We start from the raw sequence: 25,279 nt of genomic DNA, 5'->3' as shown, positions 1-25,279 counted from the left end.
GTTTTAGCCCTCAAAGAATATCTTTAGAAAATAATGTTTATAGAAAACCCTTCCTAAACAAATTTATTATATTCATCTTTCTGTATATAGCTCAGTCAGAATCAGGACACTAAACATAGAAGAAGACATGGCAGAAAAGAGGCCTGAAGTTCTGCTCCAGCCAACGAACCCATTCCTTGAGTCAGTGAATATGCTACACTGTAATTATCACTCCGAGTCATAACCCACGAGCTTCCCTACTCTACCCTTCAGAGGACAAAAAACACATAAAGATCCTACAATCCTCTTAGCATTACATAACCAACCAAAAATAGATAAAACTTCCCAGATCTCGTTTTGAGGCCCAGTCCTTGTTTGTAACTCAAGCGTATCTCTCTTTTTAGCTAGAACTCTCAACAGAGACCTGAGTTCACTCAACATTTGATCTTTTGGCAACTGGTTCACTTAATAGTTAAATCTACTAGGATTTATCAAAGGGGTGTGTCATCATTTTTAAATGTTTAGTCTAGTCCATGGTTGTGCTACACAAAATAACTCTCAAAAAATGATTCTATTGATTATTTTATGAAGTATAGTTATTCCAGATGGACTCCCTGATTACCAGTTCTACATTGTCTTAGTCCATTTTGGCTGCTATAACAAAATAACATAGACTAGGTGGCTTATAAATAACAGAAATTTATTTCTCGCAGTTCTAGAGAACTAGAACTTCAAGGACAAAGTTGAATCAGTATCTGGTGAGGATCCTCTTTCTGGCTTACAAATGGTGACTTCTTGCTGTGTCCTCACATGGTGGAAGGGGCAACGGGTTCTTCTAAAAGGGCATTAATTCCCTTCATGAGGCTCCATTGCCATGACCTTATCACCTCTCAAAAGCCCCATCTCCTAATACCGTCAACTGTGAGGGTTAAGATTTCAACATATGAATTAGGAAGAAAAGTGAACAGAAACTTGCAGATCAAAGTATTCACTAGCTAATTCTTGGTTTTTCTTCATGGGTAAGTTACCTATGTGTTTATGTTATCTTCATATAAAGATTTCCTCCTTCCCTGTAGTCACTAAGATGTGTGTGGGGGGGTGTCTGTGTGTGTGAGTGTGTGTGTGTGTGTGTGTGTGTGAATCTTAGCTATCATTGGCACTGGGCCACCAACACTCTTTTGCTTAGAATCCTTTGTGATAGGGTGTGAATTCATGCAATGTTTGACCTATTTAAAAGTATAGTCTAAATGAAACCATTATTTCTTTTGTATAAAGCTAGTTGCTGATAATGGGATTAAGCCTACAACTTTGGACTCATTACTGTCACATTCAGACTGTCTTAGTAACTCCCAGGGGGCATTATTACCCTGAAATACATTTGGTTATAACACAGAATACAATCTCATAATAATGTATCGGTATTGTTGGAATGCAAAATGCTCTAGCAGTATGTCATAAAGCAAGGAAACAGGAGCAGGGATTACAAAACAGAGGGATATACAAGCATGCACCAAATGTGTGCAACGGTAGACAACCAGAATGTTGGCTGCTTCTCATAAAGCTGAGGGTCAAAAACTGGTGGAGTAGTCCTAGGTAATTTATGCTGGTTGACCACTCAGCAAAGCAATAAATAGATACACAGGCAAGAAGGTAAGACAGCAAGAGTTAGAGAAGCAGCAGGGAGAACCTCTTGCTGAGGTCAAGCTCCACCAGTGAAGCTCCTTCTAGGGAGAGGATCAGTTTTTGTTGCAAACCCAACACACTAGAAATTAGTGGCTTAAAACAACACCCACTCATTATTTATCATGAGTCTACGGATCCACTGGGCAGTTATCTCTGATGACCTGGGCCAGGCTCCGCTGATCTTGGCTAAGCTCTTCTTACGTGTCTGTCTGTGGTCAGCTGGTGTGTTGGTCAGGAGCTGTTCCGTCTTGCATGGCCTCACGGTGGAAGAGTCAGTTTTTCTCCAGGTTGCTCTCTTATCCTTCCAGTAGATTGGCCTGGGCATGTTATCACAGTGAGGTAAAGAAAAGAGGCAGAAATATTCAAGAGTTTCTTCAAGCCTTTGCTTGCATCTAATTTGCAATTGTGCCATCGACCAAAGAAAGTCATGTGGTTAAGCCCAGAATCAGTGTGGGAAGGCACTACTACCAAAGAGTGCTGGTGCAAACTGAAATCATTAGCACAATCAATATTCCACAGGAAGGAGCTAATATCAGGGCACTGGTAGTTCAGACCCAAATGATGAGGACAGGTAAATGCAAATATATTCAGATAAAGGATAGTTTGGGACCTGATGCATGGAAAGAAAGTATTCAGCTCATAAATACTTGTTCACTTTCTCAAAAGTAATTAAAGAAATAAAGACCATTCAAATCCTGGCTGCACATTTCTACCTGCTAAGGTTTAAAAATGCAACATGAGACATTTAGGCTAGATATAAAGAAAATCTTGCTGACAATGAGAGTTGTTAAACACTGGAATGGATTAGTAAAGGAAACTGTAATTTTCTTTTATTTTCAAGTACTTAAAATCAGACTAGCTACCTAGTTATCTGGTGTGTGTTCTTGGACAGAAGCAAAAAGATGAACTAATTGACCTTTCAGTTTCCCTCCAGACCTATTATTGTCATGCTGAAACTATTCACACAGTGGAAGAAAGAGTTTAACAGCCTGCCTTTTATTCCTACCACTTAACACACATTTATTACAGGCCCTCTCTGTGCTTGGCACTTTGCTTGGTGTTAGGGATGTAATCCCAACCTTTAAGGAGATCATAGGCTTTGGTCAAAAGGTGGAGCAAAAAATGCCCTGTCTACATTAGTGTTAACACATAGGGGTGATAGAAGATACTATTTAAAACAGTGAATGTCTTCAAAGGACAAAGGATACTGTGAAAGGAAAAATGTCTTACCCTGGGTCTCTGCCTATCTTTTGTGCTGGCCAGAGGAGCAGAAGACTCTTTTGTTCAACGGAGCCCATTGATGGGTTTGAGACAGACCAAAGGGCTTAGGGCAGAGTTATAGGTTAGGAGCTGGAGAGAGCAGAGTTCTGTGCATCATCAAGCGTGAATTTCTGGCTCTCTAGAAAACCTTAGTGAGAACAGGGGAGAATTAGAGATGAAATTGGAAAGGCAAGAATACCGGCATTGTATGGGACAATTTAGCCACTGAGAAATCCTTCATTTTGTGGTGGCTAAAAGATATTTAAGAATTGAACAATCTAAATTTTTAAAATTCTAACAAAAGGGATTTCGATCCAAACAAGATGACTGGTGTAGACTCAGCTCTCCTTGCTTCTCCCTGTTAAGTACAATGATAAACCTTGTATAGAAGGCAGGAGAAAAATCAAAGGAGAAGTGGTAAGAGGACAGCAAACTGATTTGGGACCTCAAGAGGACTGAAGAGTTATATTGTGAACAACACAACCTCACGGTATCTTGCAACCCCTGCGTAACAGAAGGCAACCCAGGCCTAGCATTCCCCACTCTCAAAACATGACAGAAGGTGGCCCAGGTACCTAACAACATTGGAATCTAATGGAAGTTCTGCACGTGATATTCCAGGAGCCAGGCAGAACCACAGGAACGGAGCTGAAGCCCCAGGGCTAATAGGTGCCAAGGTAAGCTCTCCCTCCCTGTGGTTCTTGTCTTTTTCACCTAGAGACACTGTCTAGTGGGGGCATCGGGCACTGTCAAGGAGGCCTCCACCACAGGACCCAGCCCAGGAAGCTCTCTTTGTCTCCCTAGCACAGAGGTGTCATTCCTCACTTAGAGGCAATGTGAGGTGACTGTCCTGGTGGCCTTCCTTCAGCCACCTCAAGCAGTGCCAGCAGCGTACTCCAAGCAGTGTACTCCAGCAGCCTACCTTCGAGATGGCTGAGGGATGCTCTTCAGACAGAAATGCAATAAAATTGAAGGTTGTATTTGTTTGTTTGTTTGTTTTAGACTGAGTGCCACTCTGTCACCCAGGTTGCAGTTCAGTGGTACAATCTTGGCTCACTGCATCCTCCGTCTCCTGGAGCGATTCTTCTGCCTCAGCCTCCTGAGTAGCTGGGATTACAGGCACGTGCCACTACACCTAGCTAATTTTTGTATTTTCAGTATAGACGGGGTTTCACCATGTTGGCCAGGCTGGTCTCGAACTCCTGACCTCAAGTGATGTGCCACTGCCTTAGCCTCCCAAAATGCTGGGATTATAGGCATGAGGCACAGTGCCCGGCCAAATGAAGGTATTTCTGAGCATTAAGAAGGAAGAAAATGCAATGAGGAATGCAATACCATAGGCTGTCCTCATAAGCTTCCTAACATCCATGCTACGATTGAAACAAAAATTATAACCCCCTCTAATACTTAAGACAATGGTACTTAAAAATGGGAAAGGTAGAGGATAAAAGGGCGTAAAGCTTCCACACTTAACTTGAAAGGGCAAAACGTTGATACTAGTAGTCTGTGATAAATCATAGATGTAAATTGTCATACCCAGAGCAACCACTAAGAAAACTATACAGAGTGATGCACTCAAAAGTCCTAGAGATGCTGCCGGGGGGCTTAGATGAGTCTCCAGATGCCAGGGAGACCCAGCCTTAGCTGGTGTCCAGGTTCTTGACACCATTGTAACAAAGAATTCAGGGAGGAATCAGAATGAAATGAAAAGACAAGAAGCTTTGATTCCAAAGTGAAAGTATGTACTCAAGACCAGGGCTGCAAGCGTACTCAGGAGAGAGTCATGCACGATGGAGTTTGGGTTACTAATTTTATAGGCTCTTCTAATTAGGGGATAGAATAATCTGGAGATTTTCTAGGAAAAAGACAGAAAGTTCTGAGAACTGAGGGCCCACCCATTTTTATGCTAAATATGGCCATGCTCGAATCTGTCATGGCAATGGTGGGTGTGTGATTTAGTATGGTAATAAGCATATAATTAGGACTGTGGTAGGGCATGGATCAAATCCAGTACCTTGTTGGATCTAGCTGGTGTCAGCCAGCTTAGCCTCTGTCCTGTTTGTTAGGGTCTTCTCAGCCCAGGCTCGCCCTTATCCTTAGAGCTAATTTTAACAGCTCCTTTCTTGCTGTTATGTGAAATTGTTCCTTGATATTTTTCCATTTTTCCTGTGGCCACCCAGCATTCCTATTTTATGGATATTTCTTTAATTAGGGGGTGCAGTAATCACTAGGTATTCTGGAAAAGGAGGGGATTTCAGGGACCGCTCCCCCCGGTTACCACCCACCTTCTCCCTCACTTGGGTTTACCTGGAACAGTCATGGACAAGTCACCTTGATGAGAGTTTTAGCCACTGTTTTTCTCTTGTTTGGGATTTTCTGTTATTGTGTGGTTTCTTTGCCTGATTCTTGTTTCAGTTGTTGTTGGGGTTTTTCCATCCCCCTGAAACCACTCAGTGCTATTCCTATCTCAAAAATGCATCAAGGTAGAATTTTTTTTTTAAATGTTCAATAACCCAGAGGAAAGGAAGAGAAAAGAAAGAACAAGAACAGAAGAAACAAACAGAAATCAAAAAAAAATAAAATGTCAGACTTAAGCACTAACATGTCAAAAATTAGTTTAAGGATGAATGGTTTAAATACAATTAAAAGGCGGAAATTGGCAAAGTGGATAAAATTAAAAATGACCCAACTATATGCTGTTCACAATAAATATACCTAAAATTTAATGACATAAGTAGGTTGAAAGTAAATGGATGGAAAAAAATAAATCATGAAATTAAAAAAAAAAAAAAAGGAGTGGATATATTAATGTCAGACAAGGTAGATTTAAAAGCAAAGAAAATTATACAGACAAAGACATTACATTATGATAAAAGGACAAATTCATCAAGAAGACATAATAGTCCCAAATATGAATACAGGAAACAACAGAACATCTAAATACGTGAAACAAAATTGATAGAACTGAAAAGACAAACAGACAAATCCACAATTATAGTTAGGGCCATCAACACCCACATCTCAGCAATTGACAGAACTACTAGACAGCAAATCAACAAGGCTGTAGAATACCGAAACAATACAATCTAATTGGCCTATTTAGATCACCCCACCCAAAAACACACATCTTTTTATGTGCCAATGGAATGTTCACTAAGATAGACCACATCTTGAGCTACAAAACAAAAGTTCCACAAACATAAAAATTATACAGAGTATATTCTCTAATCATCATAGAATCAAGCTAAAAATCAATACCAAAAATAAATAATGGAAAAAGTCTCTAAACCCTGGGCACATGCCTGTAGTCCCAGCTACTCAGGAGGCTGAGGCAGGAGGATCATTTGAGCCTAAGAGTTCAAGGCCAGTACGGGCAACACAGCAAGACCCTGTCTCTTAAAAAAAATTGTTTTGGTTAGGCACTATGGCTCATGCCTGTAATCCCAACACTTTGGGAGGCCAAGGCAGGAGGATTGCTTGAATTCAGATGTTCAAGATCAGCCTGAGCAACATGGCAAAACCCTCTCTCTACAAAAAAACACAAAAAATTAGCCAGGTGTAGTGGTGCACACCTGTGGTTCCAGCTACTCGGGAGGCTGAGGTAGGAGGATGATTTGAGCCCAGGTGGTGGAGGTTACAGTGAACCGAGGTCATGCCACTGGCACTCCAACCTGGGCAACAAAGTGAGCCCCAGTCTCAATAAATAAGTAAATACGTAGAAAAAAAATTTTAATAAATTGTTTTAAATTAAAAAAATTAAAACACTTGGAATTTAATAATACACTATAAATAATGTATGGGTCAAAGAGGAAGTATCAAAGAAAAATTTTAAAAACACATAAAACTAAATAAAAATGAAAGTGCAACATTTCAAAATATGTGGGATGTACCTAACACAGTACTGACAGGAAAATTTATAGTACTAAATACTTATGTGAGAAAAGAGGAAGATCTCAAGTCAATAAGTTGTACCTCTAGAAACTAGGGGGAAAAAAGCAAAATAAACTCAAATCCAGCAGAAAGAAAGAAATCATAAAGATAAGAGAAAAAGTCAGTGAAATTGGAAAGAGGAAAACAATAAAACAAAAAGCTTGTTCTTCAAAAAAAAATTAATAAATCTCTAGCAAAATTGACAAAAATAAGAAAAGAGAAGACAAAAATCTCCAATATTAAGAATGAAATAGGAGATAACAACATAGACACTATACTTATTAAAAAGATACTAGGAAAATACTGCAAAACAATATACTTCTGAAAAAATATAAATCTGAAAGAGCCAATTCTTTAAGATGGATTCCAAGTGGCTAACTGGATATAAACTCCAAATAGACTCAAGCAGTCATTTGCTGATTGGAGGTTACACAGATACTCTGAGTTCCTCCCAAAATTCAACCTTTTTATCGTTGGAACTTTCAGAGCTCACCTGAACCAACCAATCAGAACTTACCTGTATCGCCCAATCAGCATGAATCAAGTTTCAGTCCTTCATTTGCATAAATAGACCTGATTGGGAACCTGGGTTGGGACTTTATAAATACATGAGCCTTCCCTTTGTTCTCTGGAATGCTCCTTTGTTTTATACTAAAGGATGCTTCTCCCTCATTTGCAAACTGTTCACTGGAATAAAGTCTCTTCCCTCCAAATTCCTTTTCAGAAACCTTCTGTTCACATACTCAGAAATTCAACAGCTGGGAAGACATGGGACAATTCCTCAAAAACCACAAACTACCAACTCAATCAAATAAAAGAGATAGCCATATTACAGTGCTATAAACCATTAAAGAAATGGAATTTGCAATTGAAAAGCATCCAGTAAAGAAATCCTCAGGCCCAGATTGGTTCACAGGAGAATTCTTATGAATATTAAAATAATTAATACAAACTTTATACCGTCTCTTCCAGAAAATAAAAGAGTAGGGAACATTTCCCAATGAATATTGTTACTATGATACCGAAAACAAAGATAATTACACACACAAAAAAAAGAAATGTACAGACCAGTATCTCTTAAAACCTACATGCAAAAATTCTCAAGAAAATAACAAATCAGACACTAAAGTGGGTAAGAATTATAGGTTATATCTAATCAGAATTTATTTCAGTTACATGAGGCAGTTCAACATTTGATAATCAATCAACATAATCTACCATAGTAACGGATTAGAGAAGAAAATGTGTATGATCATATCAATCACGCAGAAAAAGTATTTTTTTAAATGTCAAAAACTCATTTATGATTTTTAAAAAACTTTTAGTAATTTAGGGAAAATAAAAGGCAAACTAATTCAGAAATAGGCCCAACAGACATGCTCAGATGCTTATTGACAAAGGAGCAAAATTAATTCATGGAGGACAGCTAATGCTTTTAACAAATAGTCATGGAGCAATTGACTCTCTGTAAGAAAAGAAAGAAAGAAAGAACTTTAACCTAAAACCCAGGCTTCATATAAAATTTATTTTAAAATTAACCACAGACTTAAATGTAAATCATAGATTTATAAATCTTTGAGAATAAAACATAGGAGAAAATACATATCTAGGCTATAAGGCTAGGCAAAATTTCTTTGACTCAAAAGAAACAGAATATTCAACTATCTATGACCCAGTAATTGTACTCTTTGGCATTTACCCCAGAGAAATGAAGACATATTTACAAAAATGTGTACATAAATCTTTATAAAACTTTATAAAATTTTTAAAACTGGAAGCAGCTCAGATGGTTTTCAGTAGGGAATAGTTCAATGAACTTTGGTCCACCCATACCATTGAATGCTACTCAGTAATACCAAGGAACAAACTATTGATACATACAGCAGCTTGGATGAATCTCTAGGAAATTAGGCTGAGTGAAAAAAGCCATTCCTCAGTGGTTACAACATGTTTGAGTCTATTTACGTAACATTCTTGAAATGACAAAATTATAGAAATGGAACAGCAAATTAGTGCTTCTTGGGGAGCAGGAACAGAAAATAGGGTAGGGAAGTGGTGTGACTACAAAAGGGTTTTTCCTGGCAGCCTGTGGTGATGAAAGTGTTCTAAATCTTGACTGTGACAATTTGATTATCCTGGTTGCAAAACTGTACTATAATTTCACAAGATGTTGACACTGGAAGAAAACTGAGTAAAGTTTGGGATCTCACAGGATTATTTCTTACCTGAATGAATCTACAAATTATGTCAAAATTTAAAGTTGAATTTTAAAAAGTCTAACAAGAAATGAACAGTTAAAAACACAGAAAATTTAAAATCTACTAAAAGGCATAAAATAAGACAAACACATTGCAAGCCACTCTGGTTTTGCACAGTAAGATACAATCATAAAATATTATTTTCCTTAACATTTAATTCAATGTGATCCAAGTAAAACTACAAATGAGATCTTGGGGATGGAACCAGACAAGTCGATTTTAAAAGAGACCAATTTAGCCATATGTGTTAAATTAAATATCCGAATACTTGTTAATCCAAAAAAAAAAAAAATCACTTATAAAAATTTATCCAGGGCTGGGTGCAGTGGTTCATCCCTGTAATCCCATAACTTTCAGAGGCTGCGGTGGGAGGATCACTTGAGCCCAGGAGTTCCAGACCAGCCTAAGCAACAAGTGAGACTTCATCTCTACAAAAAATATTTAAAACTTAGCCTGGTATGGTGGTGTGAGCCTATAGTTCCAGCCATCAGAGAGTCTGAGGCAGCAGAATATCTTGAGCCTGGGAGGTCGAGGCTGCAGTGAGCTATGATCACACCACTGCACTCCAGCCTGAGTGACAGAACAAGACCCTGTCTCAAAAAAATAAATAAATTTATCCTACCAAACCTTCAATTATGAGCACATGTAAGCATATTAAAATAGCAGCAAACTGGGCCGGGCGCGGTGGCTCACGCCTGTAATCCCAGCACTTTGGGAGGCCGAAGCGGGCGGATCACGAGGTCAGGAGATTGAGACCATCCTGGCTAACATGGTGAAACCTCGTCTCTACCAACAAAAAAATATATACAAAAAAATTAGCCGGGCGTGGTTGTGGGCGCCTGCAGTCCCAGCTGCTCTGGAGGCTGAGACCGGAGAATGGCCTGAACCCAGGAGGTGGAGCTTGCGGTGAGCTGAGATCACACCACTGCACTCCAGCCTGGGCAGCAAAGCGAGACTCCATCTCAAAAAAATATATAGAGAGAGCAACAAACTGGAAACATCTTGAATATCTGTAAAGAGCTGGCTGGTTAATAAATTATAGTATATCTGATTCTATTAATAGTTGGTGTTTGAAAACAAAAAGAAAAAAGAAATAAGTAAATTACTGAATGTCCCATACAATGAAATACTATGCAGTTACTCAAAGAATAAAACAGGTCTTTAGATACTGATATCAGATTACACAAAAATATTTTTTCATATAAAATGCAAAGTGGTACAAAATATTAAGTATAGTGTGATATCATTTCTTTACAAAGAAGGATTGAGACATATACATCTAAAAATATTATAGGAGAATACAAATAATTATTAACCATAGTCACCTCTGAGCAGGCTAATTGGGGATCTCATGTAAGAATATTTTTTGCATGCAAGAGTAGCCTGGCTGTTGAAAAATTTTAACACGTGTACTAATTAGGTTTTAAAAAAAATTATACAAAACAAACTGAAGGAAAACCAACTTTGGTTTATAAACGGCAAGGATTTTCTAACGTACAATTTCATGCTGTTTACAATTGTTGTACAATGATGAGCCCCCTCACTAATGAAGCTTTATGCAATCAACCTGCATTAATGTTGCTCTAGGGTGAAAAGAGTATCAAAAAAACCAATCGCTGTTTCCCCTTTGTGTCAACATCAGGATTGAGATGTAGGGACAGCCTCAAGGTGAAGAATGAAGAACACTTCATCAGATGCACAAACAGAGCCAAAGGTGATCATGAAAATATAAGCCCAGGCCTCCTCATCCTAGAGACTCACAGAACTCTGGATGAGGGCTTTGCACTTCTACAAGGCCACGCATGGTAGTACAAACTAATTTCACTTCAATCTCATAGAACAGCATTCCTTAGCTGACCACTAGGTTACAGCATCCTGACCTACGTCTTGGCCTATGCCACTTTCATCCATAAGACAGGGTTGACTAATTAGACCAAAATTACAGAGTTTCAAAAACTTTCCGTGATAATGCCTATTGACATGTTTTATTATTTTAATTACTTGACTTTTATTTCTAAATTGTGATTTTAAAAATCATGTTCCTTAGATACAAGATACTTAAAAGCACCTGGACCATTATTTGCAAACATCTACTGCCATTTTCAAATTCAGAAAGGGACTTCCCCATGAGCTGAACCATTAATGACAAATTCCATTCCCTCTCTCATGACAGTAGCAGTGGGCGAGACAGATGACTCGGCGCTTTCATACATTAAGATTTTCCCCATTAGCTATTTATAAGGAGATCTTTTAAAAATGTATATGCTTAAAAGTTTAAAGTGTGCTACTCAGGACGTTACACTGACAAATGGATATGTTGTAGGTTACTCAGTTCTTTCACTTCAGATTTAATTTTATTGCCAAAGGTAACAGAAAATGTATAATGTTTCAAGTTCCTGGTCCAAACTTAAGTAAAAAGAGATATTCTTTCTAGGTAAAAGATATTAGTGTTCAAAAATCCTTAAATAAAAAGGTTTTTTTTTTCCTTTTCCCCTGAAAAATACAACAGTACCAAAAAATACACTTGATAAGGATGATTCAGACCTAGCAAAGGAGTGATATTTAGAGAAACAGAAAGAATATTTAGATTAAATGGGAGACATGATAAGAAAAACACCAAAAAAAAAAAAAACCTGTTGATATGGGGCCCATTCACTATCTTTATTTCCTAGTCTCTTTTTCAAGTGGCCAAAAATAGTGAAAAAAAAAAAATGCCACTTTTAGAAGGGGCAAAATAGTGAAGAAACTATAATAGTGGGCATCACACTGGATTCTATCTACCCCATTATTAAGTGAAATTCATCTGATTTCTGCAGCTAGTTAAGGTGTGTAAATCAATACACTGAGATAGAGTGGGGTTCTCTATATAATCAACTGACTCAGTTGTCAAATTATCCTGCTCGAAGGACGTCCAGCCTATGCATGGCTAATAGTAAGAAAAAACATACTAGGTCTTGCAGTTCCGTGGACCAGCAGCCTTGGGATCCACTCCATTTTCTGGAAGCCAAGTGCACGATATTCCACTTGGCCCTCTACCAGAAAAGCCAAAACTTCTGGCCAATGCAACAATTTATTTTGAGTGGCAATCATCTTCTTGTTCCATGTTTACATTCCTGTACCAAAGTAGATGCAGGAGACAACTGGGACTAATCCTTCAACTTTTGTGAGTCATATCGTTTCATTACTCCAAGAACAAAATGCCCTATATGACTTACATTTGGCATGGAAATACTTTACCTAACAAGACTGGCTGTTCACCAAACAATCTTGTTTTGAAACTATGGTACTATAGTACGGAGATTTTGTTTTGTAAAAAACGAATACTTGCCTGAGAGTAATAGATGAAGTTGCCAATGTCAGCTAACACTGAGTGACCTTGGGCAAGTCACCTTGTATGTCTTCACTTCCTCATCTATACAATGAAGGCCCAGGACTAGATTTATTTCTAAGCTCTATACAATAGAAAATATACATTTTAAGTAGAAGTCAAACATTTTAGCATATATCTTTTGAAAAGAGTAGTACATTGACTAAATATTGTTGCCTTTGGAAATATATTTTTTACCTTAGATACTTTGCAAAAATAATTTTTGTTTAAAAACAAAAGAGAAAGAGAGACAGAGAGACATCAGCCGGGCATGGTGGCTCAATCCTATAATCCCAGCACTTTGGGATACGGAGGCAGGCAGATCACCTGAGGTCGGGAGTTCGAGACCAGCCTGACCAATGTGGAGAAACCCCATCGCTACTAAAAATACAAAATTAGCTGGGTGTAGTGATGCATGCCTGTAATCCCAGCTACTCGGAAGGCTGAGGCAGAAGAATCACTTGAACCGGGGAGGCAGAGGTTGTGGTGAGCTGAGATTGCGCCATTGCACTCCAGCCTGGTCAAAAAGAGCAAAACTCTATCAAAAAAAAGAAAAAGTCATCTGTAATTTTTTCTAAAGGAGTCTGTATTATTAAAATTAGGGAAGATAGGCAAGACTTTAAGTGTCTTTGAATAATGACTATCTTTAAGAATTTTTTAAAATTATCCAGTCTTCAAACAAGGTGACAATAATTTAGTTCAAAAATATCTTCAGATGTTGTATCAGAAGACATAACACCATGAAAAATCTTTTGTCAACTATAAGGCAATACAAAGTGTAAATAACACCATGATTATTTCTTGTGTTAGAAAAGTTCACATATGCTGTCATTGAGTTCTTAGGTTGATGATGTATATCTCTTCATTTTAAGTGACAATAAAATCTAGATGTTAAATTCAAACACGTTTCAAAGATGAACAATTCATATGGATATTCTTCCTCTTTGCTTTTAGAAGATTTGGTAGATCTAGATACTGTCTAAGATTATTCAATAGTGTTATTCAAATACAATACTGGTACTGATTTTAACTGAAGAAGCTATCTATTGTCACTCATGTAGCTCTGGATGAATGAGTTTTAATTTGACCCTCAGGAGTCAGTCTAGCCAAATAATAACAATGAAAATGCATGAGAACAGCAATTTCAACCTGGTTATTTCACAGACAAGCTTATTTTATGCATCAATAGCAAATAAATCAAGAAATTGGATGGACTTGCTGAATGTCTTTCACTGCCCTAAGTAAATCCATCTAGCTAGCTTAACAAGCAGTTCTGAAGATTGGAGTGTAAGCAGAGAAGAAATATTGATTGATTGCTTTATTTAGAGTAGAACTGTAACACCACCTATGCAAGGAATTTAGCATATAGAGCCAGGCAGTACCATCTTGTTGCTATACACTTAACTGCAAGATAGATTAGACACTGGTGAGTGGAATCTGATCCCATAACTTTAAGCCCTCTCTAATAGCAAAACATCTCCTACTAAAGGCATTAACTTTTGGGAGATGCAAGTGACTGCTGACTGGCACATTACATTTCCATAATGCCACACCACCGGGTAACTGAGCATCTGAGGGAATGTCAAAATTCACATGTACCACCGAGCTGTTTCAATCAACCTTGTAAACATTTTAAAGAGGAAGAACATCTTACATCAAGCAACTAAGTTCCAAATGTATGCTTCATTTTGGAGGCTTGGATATCGTAATGTGCAAATAACAACAAAGTACCCTCTAGAACAACCTTCTGCTTCCCTATCAGTAATTCTTCCTCTTACTGCTGTAACTTTTATTTCTCAAATAGTGATAATACTAATAAACCTGAGCCCATAATCTGAGACCTAATAGGCATCTTCCTGAGACCAGGAACATAGCACTAAAAGAAAAGGAAATACTTGTATTAGCAATAGAACTGCCCTGGTAGAGAACTGGCGGAAGTTCTCATTGCAGAATCAGCCGTGTTTTAATAACAATTCCAGATCTACACAAAACTGGAGAAAACATTTACCATCCTTATGAATTTCTACACTAGCCTACAAGATCATCCAGATCATCCAGGTTTCCATACAATGTTTCTCTGGGAACTCTTCATCCACTTTAAAGCCTCGCTTGACCAGCTTCCAGCTGGCACTCAACTCATGGGCCCATGCAACATGACCTACCCCTGGCACCAGTGATTTCAACACACTGCTCATGCTCCAAGCACCATTCCTCACATGGACGTTGTTGGTTTATTGTTTTTGCTTTTTTTTTTTTTTTTTTTTTTTGATTTTTTTGATATGGAGTCTTGCTCCGTCACCCAGGCTAGAGTGCAGTGGCATGATCTTGGCTCACTGCAACCTCTGCCCCCCGGGTTCAAGCAATTCTCTGCCTCAGCCTCCCAAGTAGCTGGGATTACAGGCACCCACCACCACAACCAGCTAATTTTTGTATTTTTAGTAGAGACAGCGTTTCACCATCTTGGCCAGACTGGTCTTGAACTCCTGACCTCATGATCCACCCACCTCGGCCTCCCAAAGTGCTGGGATTACAGGCGTGAGTCCCCACACCCAGCCACATGTACATTGTTGATGCAGACACTTCTCAGTGAATTTAAGATTTGGGAGACATGAACTTTAAATGGAGACAATTAAAAATTTAAGCAATTGGGCCAGGCATGGTGGCTCATGCCTATAATCGCAGCACTTTGGGAGGCCAAGATAGATGGATTCTTTGAGCCCAGGATTTCAAGACCAGCCTGGGTAACAAAGTGAAAAAGATCTTTTTCTTCAAAAAAAAATTTTTAAATATTAGCCAGGCTTGATGGTGCATGCCTGTAGTCCCAGCAACTAGGGAGGCTGAGGCGAGAGGATCCCTTGAGCCCAGGAGTTTGAGGCTGCAGGGATTTATGATCCCACTATTGCACTCCAGCCTGGGCAATAAAGGAAAACTCTGCCTTAATCAAACAAAAAAAAAATTAAGAAATTGGTTACCTAATGCTGGAAAAACAATTTGTCCTAAATAATACAGTAATTCTTGATATTCAGAGAGAACCAAATTCTAATCTACAAATTCATACACAGCACTATAGATTATAAATTATTCTATGTAGTGAAGTGAATTTTAGCTGAAAAAATAAACTCAAATAGCTTTTTCAGTACCTTTAAAAAAGAAAACTACTTTGACTATAAGAACCAGTGAAGAAAAGCAAAGCAGTATTCAGGTTTAGGGTGGCCAGCTAGACTCACTCCCAAGCAAGGTTACCTGCCCTGCACAGCACTTTTACTGACGATGGAATTCAAACTGCTCCTCTAGAAAAATGACACATTAGTACAGATCCCAGGTTTTAAGAAAAGTCCCCTGTAAATGTGGCTGGCCAAATTTATTTTATTACTGCACCAAACCTTATGGGCATTTTTTATTAGACAAAGTCGGTTTTCACAAATAATTTGATCTAATCAATTGTGATGTGATTCAGAAGTAGGATCGTTGGTTACATTTGAAACAAAAATCAAGGGAAAGTATTTGTATTACAATTAAATTAAGAATAGCACCTTGATAACTTCAAAAAATATGGGTGTAATTATTTGTAAAGTCTTAGTTTACAAGTATCTGGCTCCAGTGTCCTTCAGAGACCTCTCCTATGGCACCGATGCTTGTCTACCTCTCACTCTGTAGTAACAGTGCCACTGCAAGCCCATCAAGGATGCCTTCTTTAAACACCACAATTTCCACACCGAAGGACGGCAGAAACAGGTAGCACGTTCTACTCCTGATTTGTACAACTTTCTCTCAGTTGCAGTGATATTAAAGAATGTGAAAACTATTTTTCTGGGTATTTAGTAGCCGTCAGGTACGTCTCCTAGCTCGGTGAGACTCTGCCTTTCCTCTGTGTTCTTGCGGTTCCCTCCACCTTCATCTTGGCATGTAACCCACTGATCTCATCTAGGTGTCACGTCGCTAGACTAGCAGCTCCTCAAGAGCAGGGCTTTCTGTTGTTCATCTTCATGTCCCCAACCTCAAGCAATAGGGCATGTCACACAGAAGGTCACACAGCCTGAGTTTACTATTTAAGCTAATAATGAAGCAACCAGGCATTTGACTCAGTTAACTTTCTAACAACTCATGCTCTCCCACATTTTTTCTCATTGGAAACCCTAGGAAGCATAGCCAACCCCTTGGCAGCAGCTCATAAGATTTTTTTGATCTCATGTGACAGAAAAAAAGCCACTGTAGAAGGTTTGAGCAGGCAGCTAGCACAGCTCTACCCAGCAATGCCTAAGGGCAATCTAAATGCATCTCTGTAAGACACGGAAATGGGAACAGTTTATCACCTAGTAAAAAAAACAGAAAAATGAGCACAATTACTCTGGTTTCTTACAGTACAGTATGAAAAGAAATTGAATAAATACCTATGATGCCAAAATTACTAGGCTTCATACCTGAAATGATTGAGTGAAAAGTAAGAGCCTCAGAAAAGGTTTTTCTAAAATGGGCCTGTTTAAGTAGCTTGTTTCCTCAAGCAAAACTACAAATTTTGATTTATAAAGTGTGAGTAGTTGTGGAAGCACCGCTGAAAAGGCTATTTATACTCTCCCAGGCAGGAATCTGATAAGATCAGCTGGTTATTTTTCTAGAGAGAATGCTGTATCCAACATGCTGGGCTTGCATAGTTACCACTTTTCTCCCATCATTAAGGTTCTCTCCCCAAGTGAAAAGGAAAGAAAATTCAATTCTCATAATCTTTCCTTCTTCCCATGTCAGATAAGAAATATTTAGAAGGTTGCACAAAGCTCATGTGCCAAGAGTTGAGCAGCAACAACATGAGAAGTCAAAGTCTCCATCTCTCCCAATGGTCATGCGGGTGTTGGGTATAGCTCAAAGTGTCACACTCAGTACTTTTAACCCATGATTTCTGTTTTCTGCCACAGATGAGGACAGACTCTCTGTGTCTGTTCTAGATTTCTCTAGCAGTGTTTCTGTTCCTATTTGGATTGCCAACTCTTCTCACAGCATGTCACAGGTTCATTCTCCAGGTCAAAGAGAAGCATCAGCTGCTTACAGTAAATGGTGATATTGATAATTACATCATTTTCCCCATTCCACAGTCCCACTCTATTTTATATATTTTGCAGTTCCTTTATAGGAACTTTACAGGACCAAGAAAGCATTTTAAATTATTAAACCATATTTTGTAAATAAAAAAAACAAATGTTTTTAAAGTCTATTCTGAAGTTGACAGGAACAAATAAAAGTCCCTTTTAGATAGCAAAATCAACACGACGAATATATTAATGGAAATTCAGAAAATTTTTTTCTATTTTTTAAACAGCTGCAGCTAAGAAAAACATAAATTCAAGTCTATACCCTATGAAATTCAGGTCATTTAGCCTATGACAATTCTTCACTAAAAATAATGAAGGGTTGGAGAGAAGGGTTTAGAAAAGGAAGAGGAGGTACTTTTCCACAGTGGGGATTAATTCCTAAGGTTGAACATCATTCACTCACATACAACATGGTGCTGAAAATTTATTCAGACAATTTCCACAAGTATAGAATAAAGAAAGCATTGTCAAATATTCCACTCACTAAAGATTAATGCTATAGGAATTGCCACCTGCTATACACAACTAGAAACCTAGAAAAAATATATGAAACAAATGATTGCAGACAGTGGACATAGGTGATGTATGTCAGTTATACCTGCTAGAGGGGGAAAAGATGAGATAAACTCTGCAATTGCCCCAGCTTACTACCTGAAAACAATCTTGTTTTTTTGTTGTTGTTGAGACAGAGTCTCGCTCTGTCGCCAGGCTGGAGTGCGGTGGCACGGTCTCAGCTCACTGCAAACTCCGCCTCCCAGGTTCAAGCGATTCTCCTGCCTCAGCCTCCCAAGTAGCTGGGACTACAGGCACACGCCACCACACCCAAATAATTTTTGTATTTTTAGTAGAAACAGGGTTTCACCATGTTGGCCAGGATGGTGTCAATCTCTTGATCTCGTGATCTGCCCCCCTCGGCCTCCCAAAGTGCTGGGATTACAGGGATGAGCCACTGCACCCAGCCACAGTTTTAGGATCAAAAGCAGTGAGGCAGAAGACTAAGACGGGCTAGAGAGTCAATGAGTTGAAGAGGTAAGGTTTAGAGTTTGAAGAAACCAGAGTGTCTAAAATTTGTGGGACAGAACAGTGAAGAGGGAGCTGGACAGAGAGACAACTTCAGAGGTCTGCAGAAGTTGCCACTCAAATCATTGTTTAAATACTGATCTGCACATGCATAAAGTAAAACTGTAAAATGCTGGGGAAAAGACTGGAAAGCAGTCAGATAAAAAACAAACTAAGAGAAGGCAAGAAAAGTGGGGCAGGAGGAGGGACACAGACAGAACAAATAGATAGTAACTAGAAAGATGGTAGATTTAAATCAAAGTATATCAATAATTACATTTATATAAATAGTCTAAAAGTTTTGATTTTATTGAATTTGAAATAGTCAGATTTAATAAAAAATCAAAATCCAGCGATACGCTGTCTCCAGAACACCAATTTTAAAACTAAATACTTTTAAGATACATTAAATATAGGCCAGGCACAGTGGCTCATGCGTGAAATCCCAGCACTTTGGGAGGCCGAGGCAAGCTGATCACTTGAGGTCAGGAGTTTGAGACCAGACTGACCAACGTGGTAAAACCCCATCTCTGCTAAAAATACAAAAATTAGCCAGGCATGGTGGCAGGTGCCTGTAATCCCAGTTACTTGGAAGGCTGAGGCAGGAGAATTGCTTGAACCCAGGAGGTAAAAGTTGCTGTGAGCAGAGATTGTGCCACGGCACTCCAGCCTGGGTGACAGAGCAAGACCTGTCTCAAAAATAATAACAATAATAATAAGTTAAAGTAAAAGAATGGAAAAAATATGGACTACTTATAACATGAAAAATAATCAAAAGAAAGCGGGAGTGGCTGTATTAACACCAGAAATAAAAAGGCTGCAGAATACAGAATATTAGCAGGAATTGCAAAGAAAGAACAGAAGAAAATTTTTGTGACCATGGATTAGGCAAATATTTCCTAGGACACCAAAAGCACAAACTAAGGGAAAAATGATAAATTAGACTTCCTAATATTTTTTAAACTGCTCTTCAGAAAATACTGTTAAGAGAATAAAAAGATAAGCCACAGACTTGGAAGAAATATTTTCAAAACATATAACTGATACACAATTTGTGACCAGAATATCTGAAGAGCTCATAATTTGATAATAAGACAACTCAATAAAAACTGGGCAAAAATATGTGAACACTGCTTAAAAGAAAATATACCAATGGCATATAAGCACACAATAGGTGCTCAATATCATTAGTCATTAAGGGAATACAAATACTGCCACATGTCCACTAAATTGGCTAAAATTAAAAAGACTAACTCTACCAAGTGTTGGTGAGGACAGGGATTAACTGAAGTTTCATATGTTGTTGCAATATATAAATAAAATTAAAATTGATACAGCCACTTTGGGAAACAGCTTGCCAGCTGCTTCTCAGGCTAAAAGGACAGCTATCACAGTACCCAGAAATCCCACTCCTCCATATTTATGCAAGAAAAAATGAGAATATATGTCATGTAAAGACTGAAAGTTCATAGTCACTTTATTCAGAATAGCTCAAAATGGAAACAAGCCAACATGCCTAAAGTGGTAAATGAATAAACAAATGGTTATATCTATAAGAGGGTATACTACTTAGGCATAAAAAGAAATATAGTGTCGATAGAGCCAACAGCATAGATGATTCTCAAATGAATTACTCAAGTGAAAGAAGTCAGACACAGAGAATTACATGCACTGTGATAAAAACAACACTATAGTGACAAAAAGATCAGTAGTCGCCAGAGGCTGGGGGGCAAAGGGAAGAACTGAATGAAAAAAGCACACACAAGCTTTTAGAGATGATAAAAATGTTTCATAGTTTGATTGTGGTGATCCTTACACAACTTTATACATTTGTCAAAGCTAATTGAATTATACAATTCAATTTAAATGGATTTATTATATAATTAATTATACTTGATGAAACTAATTTTTTAAAAAATTGGGAGAAAATATAATAAAAAAGAAACTGTCATCATTTATTAGAACACCTGTTCCTCTAAATGAGACTAAAAAAAAGAAAGAACATCTGTATTAAAAGAAATTGCTCTTGTTTCTTATTATTGTGTGTCCTGTTGTGCATTTTATATCTTATCAGCCAGGGGAAAAAAAATCAAACAATTTAAGGCTGAGGTTAACTGTGTGGAAAGACCTACAAATGGCATAAAATTAATTTACATTAAAATGAGAGTACTTTTTGGTAACTGATCACTTTTAAGGTATATTTTAGAAGTGCAAAGATTACACATGGATGCTTATCCTTATTGTGAATTATTAAAAGGTTTGACATACCTGTACATTTCCTCATCAATATGAAAAATTAAGCTTCAGGAACTGACCTTATAAATAGATCAGAGGAAGCAGAAGGACAGTGAGAATAAGTTAATGACATTTCCAGATAATCAAGCCCAATAAAAATGTAGAATTTGAATATGAAATGTGCAGAATAAATCAAATCCAAAGTATATTCCAAGACTTTAAATAGCCCGTGCTAAATAAGAAAAGAATAACCTAGTAAATCTAAATCTTGGTCACATTAAGGTGGTAACTCCTTAAGTACTAGATGCACACACACACACACACACACACTCACACACAGAGTTCATTATCAAATCAATTAAGACAATAGTGAATTAAACAAAATAAAACCAATTTCCTCATGTCAAGACTTCTCAGAATCTTTAATATGCTAAATTGCATTGTGATTCTTATTGAAGAAAAGGCTGTTATAAAGCATGTCCTCAAATTATTAGAATATGAATTCTTTTCTCAAGGATTAGCTATAGGAAATTGTACTTGAATAACAAACTTTGGGAAAGCTAGCTTAGAGCAGTGTTTCTTTTCCCAGAGAAGCCCTTTCTTAAATATGTAAGCACAGTTCTTTAAACCAGGTCTCATCTTTTAATTGCTATGTTGTTTTATTTGTTCTGCTTAGTAAATGTTAGAAATAAATATTTTGTTGCTTGTTTCGTAATAGTCTCTTGGAAAGTGTTTATTTCTTTATGTATATGTATATGCAATTTTTCAAGAAATAATTAATTATAAAGTATGTGCATATAATTTAGGTAATTTTAAATGGTTCTAACATCATTTAAATCTAAGCAAAGCCAGTGTGGTTTGTATCAGACAGGCATGCCCAGTTATCTGCAAAGGGACACTTTTTAAACAAGAAGCAGTTGGAAGACAATTCCTCATGGATCTCTTGCATTTCTGCATGTCTTTTGGTTAGAAGAATTGGCAGCTTTTTACAGCACAGTCTTTTGGAGGATATTTGTATGGCAACAGCCTTGGAAGATATAGTACCTCACTCTAGGGGACAAGGCTGATTTGTCTGCAATTGGGATAACAAAATGTCTCTTTTCAAGCCAAGGTTGGGCAGATTTTCTGGCAGCCCCCTTTAAAAGAGTAGTTTCTGAGCTCCCTTTTAAAAGCTCAGGGTTTCTCAGCATGAGGCGAAGCCACTGCATGTAGAGTATCCAGCTAGGCTACTCTACATCATGCCCCTGAGTATCAGGGTGCAAAGGAAACATTGTGAACATTATGAGGTTCCTGCTTTCTGAGTGCCATGAGTAATAATATCCTTTGTCTCTAGCCCAGGAGTCTCGTATCTTCTGCAAGCATCCATGAAACTGTGACAGGTAAACTTATTAGCTTGCAAATAGGATAAAATCTCAGGCACTTCATAGTTTTGACAGTTGTAACATTTACGTTGAGGTGACATTTCCAGGTGAATATCTTTCCATGTAATAACAGGAAAGGCTTGAAGATGTCAGTAGAGGATTAAATGACACAAGATGGGGAAGTTATAAAGAGGCTTAGTCTTGTTGAAAGAACCAAATACATAATATTGGTTCCCAGGGGCTGCCAATGTAAGGTATAATGTAAAAGTCAGAAAGAATACCACAGAGGCAGAATTTCAGAATATGGTGGTTTGATTTCATGATCTGGCTATATTGTCTACATAATTTGTACAAACAGAAGAGGGTGACAAGAAGCTAGAATCTGGGAGGATCAGGACAAATCTATTCTATAAGTCTGCAAATAAAATAATATTCAGAAAGCTAAACTAGTTCCATAGGACCTCTTTCTTTTGGGTCTCCTGGCATGATCATCATATACACTATATGCTTACAATTCTAGATGGAAGGAAGGATTGGAAAGGTGTGTTGTAAGAACAAGTTACAAATCACAACATTCCAGAAAAATAAATGCTCTGGAATTACAGAAATAAGATTATACTGTCTATACTCATGTTTATTACCTAACAGAGGATATTCGTACATCATTTTGCTTTTTTTTAATTATTATTTGTTTTATTCTTCTTACACACACAAAAAAAAAATCCCAAGGCTTTGGATTATAAAAATTGCCTTGTTATTCAATAGGCGGGATAATAGCCCCATAAAATGCTCATGCGTAAGCCCTAGAACCTGAAATATGTTGCAAAACACAGCAAAAGGGACCTCATGATGTAATTCAGTTACAAACTGTAAAATGGGGTGATTATTTTGGATTATCTGAGTGGACCTAATCTAATCACATAAACCCTTAAAATTGAGCAGAGAGACTGGGCACAGTGGCTTACACCTGTAATTCCAGCACTTTGGGAGGCCAAGGTGGGCAGATCACCTGAGGTCGGGAGTTCAAGACCAGTCAGGCCAACACAGTGAAACCCCGTCTCTACTAAAAATACAAAACTTAGCCAGGCATTTTGGTGGGAGCCTGTAATTCCCAGCTACTTGGGAGGCTGAGGGAGGAGAATTTCTTGAACCCAGTAAGCAGAGGTTGCAGTGAGCCAAGGTTGTGCCACTGCACTCCAGCCTAGGTGACAGAGCAAGACTATTTATAGATATACTATTTATAGATAAATAAACAATTTTAAAAAATTGAGCAGAGAACATTTTTCCAGCTGGAGGCAGCAAAGGTGTATCAGAAAAGAAGCCAGAGGGATTTGAAGCACAAAAGTGACTCAACCTATTGTTCCTGGAGGTGCCTCCTGTGAATGCATAAGAAGCAATATGGGCAGACTAGGAGCAAAGACTGGCTTCCAAGTGACCATCAGCAACAAAATAGAGACCTCAGTCCTATAACCACACAGAACTGAGTTCAGCCAACAAACTATATGAGCCTAGAAGTGGATTCCTCTCTCAGTGTCCAGAAAGAATCAGCCTTCTGGACTCTAAGCACAGGATCTAGCCAAGCTAAACTCTTCCCAGACCTCAGACCTTCAGAGCTATGAGATCATACATGCGTGTTGTTTAAGTGTTAAATTCATGGTAATTTGTTACAGCAGAAATAGAAAACTAATATAAATACCAAACTCCCTCTGTAACCACTGATAGACAATTTGTATGAAGCTTTTATATTTGGGGATTCAAGCAATGATGACCCAGTAAGCAAACCTGTAGAGATGTTGCCAGTTTTTAATTCGAGTGTCAGTTATTTGCCTATAGACATTTGTCTAGTAAATGAAGTAACTTGATGAATAATTGAAACTTTGCTATTTGATGATACCTTTTCAATTATTCACTAACAAAAGAGAGTAACAGTACCATTGCCAGAGAGTTTAGATAAATATTTCTCTCTTGAATTTATTTAACTCTTATACCATGACTACAATGTCAAAGCTATCACAACTGACAGTGAATATTGGAAAACTTCCTTTGAATTATTCTTTTAGGCGTTGAACACGAGGTCCACTGTGGGTTAGTGGAGCACAGAGGTTAGTATTTGCATCTTGCCCAGCAAATAACCTCATCCTTCTAAAAGGGCCTTTCTTGTTACTTTTGAACTATCCTTCCCAGCTAGCTTCCTAGCTAACTTTTCTTTGAGAATAAAATGTTTTGAAATGTCTAAACAGCAGGATTGAAGTATTATAATCTATGCTTTGGGTAGCTGGTAATATAACTGATTATTAGTTAATGCATAGCAGATTAGTTACAAACTTTCAGAATGATACTAAAGAACTGCAAAGAGAGGAAACATCTCTCTAAGGTACAGTGAGTGATTTGGAATGATCACAATTACTTACTTGCTAGCTCTGAGTCAATACTCCAAAGGAGGAACCTCATCTCAGGATTATTAACAGGTCTTAACTCTGCACATGAGTGAAGAGTTAAGACCTGTTAATATCACAGGACAGTGGCTAAAGACATAATTCACCAATTATATCCTCTCAAATGCACATATTTCAGAAGCAAAAGATTCTGCCTTTTTTTTTTTTTTTTTTTGAGACAGGGTCTCACTCTGTCACCCAGGCTGGATTGCAGTGGTGTGATCACAGCCTCTATCTCCCTGGCTCAAGTGATCAACTTAGCCTCCTAGATAGCTAGGACTACAGATGCATGCCAACAAATCCAGCTAATATTTTATTATTATTGTTATTACTTGTAATAATAATACAAGTAATATGTATTACTGGCTATGTTGCAAGGCTTGCCTCTAACTCCTGGACTCAAGCAATTCTCCTACCTGTGCAACATAGTGAAATCTCATCTGTGTTAAAAATCAAAAAATAAAATAGCCGAGCATGGTAATGCACACCTGTAGTCCCAGCCACGCAGGAAACAACCTCAATGTCGGCAGTTGGACAGCCTCTGTCTACCACGATGCACCTAGAACACAATGGTGCTCTTACAGACCTGGAGAACTGAATACCACGGACAGAGGGTGACGTTTCAAAG

This window comes from Macaca mulatta, chromosome 4 (assembly GCF_049350105.2).
Source record: "Macaca mulatta isolate MMU2019108-1 chromosome 4, T2T-MMU8v2.0, whole genome shotgun sequence".
Lineage (NCBI taxonomy): Eukaryota > Metazoa > Chordata > Mammalia > Primates > Cercopithecidae > Macaca > Macaca mulatta.
This window is presented reverse-complemented; position numbering follows the sequence as displayed.